The sequence below is a fragment of the Eurosta solidaginis genome, chromosome 2 (genome assembly GCF_040869045.1).
Source record: "Eurosta solidaginis isolate ZX-2024a chromosome 2, ASM4086904v1, whole genome shotgun sequence".
NCBI classification, from domain to species: Eukaryota; Metazoa; Arthropoda; class Insecta; order Diptera; family Tephritidae; genus Eurosta; species Eurosta solidaginis.
Genome location: NC_090320.1, coordinates 18,570,669 through 18,581,382, shown reverse-complemented (window position 1 = coordinate 18,581,382; position 10,714 = coordinate 18,570,669). Strand labels below are relative to the sequence as shown.

Here is a 10,714-nt window from a genome sequence, read left to right as displayed (position 1 = left end):
TGTTTTGAAATTCAGCTCCATAAAACTTTTCGCTGATGATGCTCTAATTTCTATAAATGGCAAAAATGAAAATGATATAAGAATCAAGTTACAAAGTGACTTAAACGCACTTTATATATGGCTATGCACAAACAGACTTAAAATTAATATAGAAAAAACTAAATACAGGCTTATTTCAAGAAAAAACATTGCTAATTTTGAAACTATTACTATAAATAATATTGAAATAGAAAAAGTAAATACGATTAAATATTTGGGTGTTCAGATTGATTGCAAATTAAAATTTGATGCCGATGTTGACTATTCAGTAAGTAAAATAGCAAAAAAATTATGGTTTATTCAAAGAACTTGTAAAAACTTAAGTAATTATTACAAAGTAAAGGTATATAGATCCATAGTTTAGCCTTACTTTATTTATTGCTCAACAATATTTTTTATTATGAAAGATTCGGAAATTGATAAGTTGCAAAAAATGCAAAATAAAGCAATGTGCTTTATTTTAAGCAAACGTTATGATACTCCTATAAAAGACATGCTTCTAACTTTAAATTGGATGAGCGTTAAACAACAAATATTCTTTAACACAATGAAATTTATTTACAATATAAAGCACGGAATTTTGCCAGAGTATCTCAGAACAGGTATTACATTTAATTACGAGGTCCATGATCTAAATACAAGGCAGAGAAATAATTTTAAATTGCCAAATTATAAAACAGAATCGGAATAAAATAGTCTTTTTTACAAAGGGTTGAAATACTTCAACGAACTACCTGAATATATAAAAAATTGTGATAGAAACTTATTTAGCAGCCGGTTGTATGACTACACCAAATCTAGGCCGATTAAATGATATAGTCGTTGAGATTTAAATGCATTAGTGATATATGTGTCATAATTAGAATTTTTTCTTTAATTTAAAAATTTAGATTAAGTACACATGTTAATTAATGCAATCATATTTTTATGTTTTGAACTAGGCTCTTAGAGTCGTAATAAATAAATATACATATATATATATATATATAAATATATGTTATGCCATGTCATGCGACGTGACATACTACGATTGTTGTGATAGTAATGTGTTATAATATTATATGGCGTGATATGATGTTATGTTATGTGCCTCGATGTGATGTGGTGTGGCTATATAATATTCGATTTGTAATACTATTACATATATTAAATTGCGTTGTTTTAGAATATTTTTGGGATATGCACGGGAGACTTAAGACAGATTTTCATAAAGTTGTCGACTTTTTATGAAAAAGTTATCCTTGTTATCAGGGCAGTGGAGAGGGGGGAGGGGGGTAGCCAGGGCAATTGCCCTGGGCCCGAAAGGTTTTTGGGGGCCCGGCAAGGCAAAGCAGTATTGACAGTACTCTAACTAGGATTTCATAGATACATACATATTTTGTTGCTACAAAAATTTTTTTAAAATTGAAAATCACTAAACTAAAATCATAAGCATCCAATCAAATACTATGGGGCATAGTCATAGTCGAAATAAAATGTGATTTTAAGTTAGATACACGTTTTTGACACAATTTTATAAGCGCTATCGGTCAAAAATGCTTCAACTAACAATATTCCCCTGGATGACTGCCGTGGGCAAGGGTATGATAATGGCAGTAATATGAGCGGTCATTACAAAGGAGCGCAGTCATATCCTGAGAGATAACTCCCTGGAAATATTTGCACCTTGTGCTTGTCATAGTTTACATTTATTGCAAGCTGATGAATGTTGTGCAGAAGTCATCACATTTTTCGGTATTACGCCGAAATTGTATTATATCTTTAGCGCAAGCCCTCATAGAAATTCTCAAGGAAAAAACTAATTACTCCTTGCACAGCATATCACAAAAATAATGGTCTGCTCGTGTGGATAGGTTGAAACCTTTCGCAACCCACATTCCCCAAATATTGAAAGCTATTGATGAAATCAAGCTTTTAAATCTGAGTTCAGAAACATTAACAGATTTGAAAGGTATTGGAGCATATATGGGGAAATTTGAGTGTATCTTCTTAGCCTCCATTTGGCTCAAAGTGTTGACGGTAATCAACCATCGAAATCTGGTACTGCAATCTAGAAATGCCACACTGGACGTGGAAAGAGAAAATATATGTAGCCTGATTGATGAGTTGAAGAAGTTCAGGGATCAGTGGTCGATCATACTTCAAGAATGTAAGGTTCTGGCAGGGAGTATAGGAGTTGTGAATACCTTCGCAGAGAAAAGAAGGAAGATAAGAATGCGCCAGTTCGATGAATTACCTGGCGAATCACCTGAGTGTGATTCCGAAACTCAATTCAAACAGCAAATTTTTTACGTTCTTTTGGGCTGCTTGATTGGTAACATGACAAGACGTTTCGAAGCTGTAAATGACATTGCGATTAAATTTACGGAAGAAGAGCATTCGGCACGATTTATGGCATCGATATTTCTACGGATCTAATAGATGAAATCAGTCATCTCAAAGCCATCCACTTAGCAAATTTGGGATGTGATTCGCTGCCACCATTTCAACTTCTGAACAAATTTCATGACTTGAAGATGGAAGTATTATTTCCTAACATCTGCATAGCATTAAGAATATTTTGCACACTTCCAGTCAGTGTGGCTGAAGGGGAGCGTTCTTTTAGTCTATTTTCTCGCGTGAAAAATTTTTTACGTTCTACTATGAGCCAAAATCGCTTGACAAGCCTTGGAACATTGGCGTTGGAGTCCAGCCTTGTTCGCAGCATTAGTTTTGAATCGGAAATTTCCATATACGCAGACCAAAAAGCATGGAAGGTATTCCTTGGCTGATTCAAGCTCTTAAAATGTACATATTTAGAAAAAGTTAATGTAAGCAAATCAAACAATGAAATCTAACATTTCATTTATGCAAGTGCTCCAGTAAATCTTATTTTATATGAAATAAAACTGACAATGTGAGTTGAAAAATTTATGTATGTTATATTATTTGTTTTACTGGATTGAGTTTATTTTTTAGGGGAGCCCGTAAACGCGAACTGTCCCAGGGGCCCGGCTCGGCTCTCTGCGGCCATGCTTGTTATAAAAAAGTAATCGGAAAGAATAAAACTTTTCTGTGGCTGTACTCGCAATGACTTTAATTTCACCAGGTATGCATGGCTTATACTGGCGATATTTAATTGGGACTTGTGATAGACGATGTGATATGATTTTATGACATGATGTGATAGCATAGCTGATTTCAGTATACTAAACACGTTTGACTTTGAGTTACAGTTTGCGAAGCGATGCGTTTTTATGAATGTGACGTGACAAGACATCATATGATGTGATAAGATTTGGTGCGCACGGATGAAGAAGTTATGTGATGTATGTAATTTAAAATAGTGTAGTTGCCGCAGGCATGCAGGAAGAAAGATGGCAGGCGGTGCACATTTATAGATGCTACATAAATTGCATGTCCCGTTTCCACAGCCAGCAGATGTGCTCGAGAACGAACTGAAGAAGTAGGGACCCCTCGGTGAAGGGGAGAGCTCCTATAGGGCCTTATCATTAGGGCACGAACTAAGTCGTCACAATATGTGGCGGAAGCAGAAAAAAGAAGAAGCAAGTAAGGCTGCTCTATAACAGTGGGACTCGAAAATGAGTCATTTTCGACCGTTATTACAGCACGAATGACAAATAGCAGCAGAATCTGAAGTCATACGACGAACGAGGAGACAGTTGAAGATATGTTTGCATTTAGTGGCAGTAGATGTACAACGTCCGACAGATCTGAAGGGTAGATTCGGATATACTGCGATTGTGGATATGCGACGCACCATCTACACATTTTCAAATAACTGATACACCCTATATTTCACCGTAAGTTTACGTGCCAGTCACACATACCTATTTAAATACTTACTTATCACCTATATACCCACTTATGTAATCACTGCTTACAAGACTGCAATATATCTATGTAAAAGCAACTTTGTACTACAATGACTAGGAATAAGTTATCTGCATAGCAGGTAAGAAAAGTCATCGCTTCGTACCATAGCACCTTATCGCTGCCTCAGTCAACTAGAAGATCTGTAAAATACTGCACTACATCTCTTCACCTCTCAATTCACTTTTCCTTTGCGCTTCCAACGCTTTTGCATGGCCAACATTACAACCATCAACGAGTAAAATGTAAGAAGCCAAGCATACAATAACTAAATGGCCGCAGGACATTTGCACATTTGCATGAGCAATGTAGAGCATTTTTCTTTAAGGAGCGCCCCGCAAAGGAATGCATAGTAATTTGTATTATTTTTACTAGTTTTGTGGTTCAACCTCGTGCATATTTGCACTATGCAAAAATACTCAACTCCAAGAAAATGTTGAAAAATAGTAGAAGACAAGATTAAGTGGAAAATGACAGAAAGATGGACAGATAGCATGCAATTTTCTATTCTTCTATGACACACTTTGACTTGCCTTAGATACTGCGGCCATCCTCACAGACTTACACATATACTTCCTTATTCGGTTGTTGCTCTAGTCCTTTTAGCTCCTTTCGCTAAGTCATCAAAAACAAATTTTAAGGGTCATCGAAAAGGTGACGAGTGTGCTATGATTTGATGATAAAGTATGAAATGGTAAAAAATATTTTATTTAAAAGCATGAAAAGGAAAGTTACAAGCTCGCTGTTGCATTTGAAGCTTTTTCTTTGTTATTATTGAACTTTGCTTTCGTTGCTTGATATGCGCATTTTGAAATTATTGATGATTTTGACAGAAGGTGGCCCTCCCGAAAATTGGCTTGTCTGCATATGAGTATTGCTACTCACTTCCCTGCGTCATCAATCACAAGACAAACAGACTACCTGATTCCCTATCTGCGCTTCGAGGGAGATCTTAAGGCTACAATAGAGGTGGACGGTTGGCGCAAGGGTGCGCAAATGGCGGACGAGGCGATACATGTTTTCCAAGCAGAAATATTAGCCGTAACCAAAGCAATAGAAACCCTGGAAGAGAATAGCTTAAGCTGCAACCGTGTTAACTTTTATATTGACAGTCAAGCAGCAATTAAGGCAATAATCTCGCAAAGCACTGCACCTAAATGCGTGTTAGAGTGTAAGCAGTCTCTGGAGAGAATCGGGACAGGGAGAAGCATACATCTATATTGAGTCACAGGGCATATGGGAATAGATGGGAATGAAAAAGCGGACGAACTAGCTAAAAAGGGCGCATCCCTTGAAGCTTGCTCCGTAAACGTCGCAATTAGACTGGGCGAGATTAAGCGAAGGCGAGAGGTGCACATGATCGACCAAGCGGTTCAAGCGCGGGGCTGTAAAGTGTCGAAGATTATGTGTAGGTCTTACAACCTTAGACTAATAAAGTTGCTTCTATCATTAAAAAGAGAGGACTGTATACTCATGACGGATATTCTGAATGGACACTGCCTTCTGGCGTCGCATGCCTTTAAATTAGGCTTGGTCAGTGATAGCAGATGTAGGAAGTGCGGGTTTGAGGAGGAAACGATCGGTCACTTTTTGTGCTCGTGCCCTGCCCTTGTCAGGCTAAGACTCCAGCTTTTGGGAGTGATACAACTGTCAGATCTAGAAGCAGCAAGTGGCTTAAGTCCTAGGAAGGTTCTACTTCTAGTATTTGCCAAGAGGACGGAGTTATTTTATAACATAGGTCCTGGTTTTTGATAGGGTTTTTCAGTTTGGTCGTTGAAACAAACTTCTGGCAACACTACGGACTCAATCAGTCTATGTGAGGACCTCATGGACCGGCCAGTTCAACCTAACCTAACCTCCCTGCACCTCCTTATCAATGTCTTTTCCATCCTCTTCACCTTTCTCTTTATTTTCTCCATTCTATTCCTGTTCTTTTGCCATTCCTCTTGTCACACAATCCATCTTGCTTTGCTTTTCCCCCTCCAACTCATATATTCAATTTCAAGACACTTCCCAGAAGATTTTATCTCTCACTCTGCCTCTGCCTACCCTCGCCATTCTGTCTTTCAGCACCCCTTACCTATATAAATTTTAAGAAAATAGAATCATTATTAGAATCTTTTTGGAGTAGGTCCCAGGTCTATTTTTCGAAAAGAGATCGTTCTATATGATAACCTAGGCGAATCTCCTCCAAATTATGATTTTCCGAATTCATGGGTTTCTGATCAACTTTGTGGAAATAAGTTCTCAGGAACACTACGGGTTTCTGTGAAACTATCTGCGCCATTTCTTTTCCTTCTATCTCTCTCTTTCTCCTCCCTCTCTCTCTTCACCCTTCTCCCTTTCCACCACTCTCTTTCACTGTCCAAATCCATTCCCGCCCCCGCCGTCTTCCCTATTCTTCTTCTTCTCACTTTCCCCAGCTTGTTCTCTGATTATCCCTCCCCCTTTTCCTCTCCCTCTCCTTCGTCTTCTCTCACTTCCTCTCCCTCTCCGTTCTCCACTTCCTCTACTCCACTTTTCTCCCCTGTGTTTCTATGACCTGTTTCTTTTCCTTTCACCAAAGCTTTCCCTCTGTCTCACCTTGTGGCGTGCTCCAACATTTCAGCTTACAATCTCTTTTTGTTTCAGCTCAGCTGATATTTCACAGTAAAGAATTGGAGACGAAATACTACCTATCTTTTACGGTGTCATTTTTCATTGCGTCAACTCTGATATAGTGCCAAATAAAACAATGGCGCGAGTGTGAGCTTTTTTTTCGCAGAAGTGTTATCTACACTCTCTCATTCCAATACAAAGCTCGTGCGATTAATCCCTAAAAACAGTGTTACTCAATTGCCCCTTCGTCTACAAAGGCCTGTAGTTGACCTCCATTAGTCACTTGTGGGTATAGTTGTGATCACTCACTTATACATAAATGTAATCAAATATCCCCCTAAGGGTAGAAAGAGGACCTGACCTACCTAACTTGTATGCAAAAAAAAAAAAACAAGACCTGTCCAACTGTGGGGTACAAGGAGAATATGTCTGAAAGTATCAGTTTAAGCATAAAAAAGAACAATTAGCCTCTATATAGGATATGCTCGAGCAATAGAGATACAAAGAGTATTTGTTCGACAGAACCCATAGGTTACAAAGAGGCTGTCATTAGGTCATTAGGGTACATAAAGCGTAGAAAGAGGACCTGTGCGGCAGTACGCGTATGATTTCAAAGAGGACCAGTCCCACAGTACCCCTTCAGGCACAAACAAATACTATTAAACGCTTCATACACTGAGAGGAATAAATAGTAAAATCAAATACAAACGCATTGACTAAAAACGTCAATGAAAGTGCTGTATAGAGCAAATTATTTAAATCAATCATGCACATTTTTGATATGACATTGAACACAAAATTATTGGAATCGAATGTGCAATATTTGAAGCTCAATTGAAAACATTCATATTAAATTTTACTACATAATTTTTGAAAGCGATCTGAATACGAAACATTTGATGTAATAAGATGATGTTCAAATCCTTTTCAAATACGAAATATTGAATTAAACAACTTTCATGTTTAAATGTTTTTTGAATATTAAATAGTATATTTAAATTTAAAAATATTTAAACTTACTTTTGCTGGAATTAAATAAAACGACTTTTATGGTTTTATAGGTACTTATTTTTATTAAATATAACTTTGGTTGTACATATACATATAGTTACATTAAGGCACAAAATAAGTTTAAATGCTATTATATCTAATAAAAGTTCTGCCGCCGATTATTGAATGCAAATGCGACTTTTTTTTAGTTGCGCCTTCTACTGCTCTCTTTTTTGATGTATAATTTGTGTATTTAGAAAATAATTTCCCTGTACGCTGAATGTAATAGTCCTAAAATTGGAAAGTTTTTAGTACACATCCATGTTAACCGTTTTGACATTATATTGAATGTTCTTTACTACCAAATAAGATTTTTCCTCGGGTAAAAACGATTCTATGTCAGTTAGGAACTAATCGCCGTTAACGGGTTTTAATTTTAATTTTCTATAGTTTTCAACGACGTGCTCCACAAAAGCGTTTATAATTTGATCGCGATGACTACTACCTCGTAGTGTTCTCAAATACCTCTACCAGCAGAACGATCTTTTAGTATCCTCTTCAAAGGCTAAAAACAAATTTATTTGAAAGCTTGCATATATTACGATTTATAAATATATAGCATGTATTTCGCTCATTTAATTGAATATGTAGTACCACAACCCAAACAAACTAACTAACGACTTAAGTTTTCAGGAGCATATGTAAATTTATAACTTTCAAACAGTTGACTCTGTAATTTGTTGTTTGAGCAATGCCAGTTTTGAATTAAATGACCAATATAAACATATTTATAATACTCACCACATAATGGAAATCATCTTGATAATCTTTTTTATGGAGCTCATCACCATATATATATAAATAAATATTATATATATAAATAAATATATTAATATTTATGTTGGTATTGTATAATACTTCTCTAAGAGAAATATTAATATTTATAACAACCAACATTTTTCAAGTTTTTATTACGCTAATAATGCACAAGATTCTCACAAAATGCACCGTGTGCCAGAAACCCACAGAAAAACTGCTCTGCTACGTCCAGCGCTGGTAGCATGAACGACGTTAGCAAACATATCCCTGCAAAAATCGTTGGATCATGTGGTCTACTGGAGTACTTACCATTATACTCCACTGTAATGCAGCAATGGACCAACTCATGTTTCTACACGAACACATTGTAAGCCGATCATTGCTGATCATTGATTTAACGATTGTAAACACTAAAGGATGTTTATTGGACTGTGGGTAGGTAGGTAGGTTGAACTGGCCGGTCCATGAGGGCCTCACATAGACTGAACGAGTCCGTAGTGTTACCAGAAGTTTCATTGACCAAACTGAAAAACCCTATCAAAAACCAGGACCTATGTTATAAAATAGCTCCGTCCTCTTGGCAAATACTAAAAGCTTCCTAGGACTTAAGCCACTCGCTGCTTCTAGATCTGACAGCTGTATCACTCCTAATAGCTGGAGTCTTAGCCTGGCAAGTGCAGGACACGAGCACAGAACGTGCTCGATCGTTTCCTCCTCCAACCCGCACTTCCTACATCTGTTATCACTGACCAAGCCTAATTTAAAGGCATGTGACGCCAGAAGGCAGTGTCCGGTCAGAATACCCGTCATGAGTCTACAGTCCTCTCTTTTAATGATAGAAGCAACTGTTTTAGTCTAAGGTTGTAAGACCTACACATAATCTTCGACACTTTACAGCCCCGCGCTTGAACCCACGCCTTTCCCGCTTGGTCGATCATGCGCACCTCTCGCATTCGCTTAATCTCGCCCAATCTAATTGGGACATCTACGGAGCAAGCTTCAATGGATGCGCCCTTTTTAGCTAATTCGTCCGCTTTTTCATTCCCATCTATTCCCATATGCCCTGGGACCCAATATATATGTGTGCTTATCCCTGTCCCGATTCTCTCCTGAGACTGCTTACACTCTAACACGCATTTAGATGCTGTGCTATGCGAGATTATGGCCTTAATTGCTGCTTGACTGTCAATATAAAAGTTAACACGGTTGCAGCTTAAGCTATTCTCTTCCAGGGTTTCTACTGCTTTGGTTACGGCTAATAATACATGGACTGTGGGTACTTCATGGATTACTCTGATGTAATGCGGAGCTGGAGTATATGGTCCAGTCCCAGGACATCGCAATATTAATTGGACCATATTTTTTGTATGAATTGTGGTTAATTTTGGAGTACTCGGTTGGTCCATAGCGAGTACTCCAAACATGCATGCATGGAGTACTCGCGATTTTTGCAGGGATGTATGCACATGCGTATTTGTGCTTACACAAATAATTTTGCCTCCAAATGCATTATTTTCTTTAATAAAAACCATTTGCACTTTCAATAACAATTTCACAATTCAAAATATATTATTAGTTACGTTTTTCTTTCGCCAAGCAAAAAGCGAAATTCAGCTCTTTCCAAACTTTCTTCACAGCGTCGTCGATATCAACTTCTTTTAAGTAACTTAAATTACGGAATTGAATGCCAGCGACTGTAACAAACAATATTACATGTTTTAAAATAAATATTTTACAAAATTTTTTCTAGTTATTAGTCATCTAACTGAAAAAGCCTCAAAATTTCTTTCAGTTGTTCACACATTTTTTCTTTTCCTTGAAGCTGTTACATAATCATACAGTTATTAATGAGTTGCCACCTAACTGTTATTCATTTATTAGGTACCGAATTATATTAAATTGCAAATGTTTCTTCCGAAATATAATTTTAATTGACGAAGCGCACTAATTATCGAACTTCTTTATCTAGAATTTATATTTCGGTTTAACTTACGATTAAAGATATAGTTAAAAAAAAAAACTAAACAACTTGTTTTATAGCATATCACACTAAAAAGTGAAAAAGAAATATAAACTCTATCAAAATAAAATTAAAATAAAATCTAAGATATTAACAAACAAATTCAATTCAGAGTAAAAATGCGTGGAGTGCCTTTTACTACTTTTCATAACTTTCCTCTCATAGATAGTTTCCAATAGAAGGATTGTTAAATTTTATTTAAATATATCAAGCATCCCACGCTTTTAACTCTGAATTGAATTGTTCTATTGATAACTTAGATTTAATGTTGAGGTGATTAATTATGATTTATTGTTTGATCTTCTACTACTGCCATATTTACTATTTGTATTTAAAAAATATTTTTCTATTATTTAATTCGGTTAGCCATTAAAC

At 36.5% G+C, this 10,714-nt stretch overlaps 1 long non-coding RNA gene across 1 annotated transcript; it reads right to left on the bottom strand.

Moving 5' to 3' along the window:
• Positions 1–7,608: 7,608 nt before the first annotated feature.
• On the bottom strand, positions 7,609–10,356 carry LOC137242005 (uncharacterized). Its single transcript, XR_010950049.1, has 3 exons — positions 8,302–10,356; positions 7,863–8,065; positions 7,609–7,791 (listed from the first exon to the last, which is right to left on the bottom strand). It is a non-coding gene; the product is annotated as an uncharacterized lncRNA (long non-coding RNA).
• Positions 10,357–10,714: the final 358 nt, after the last annotated feature.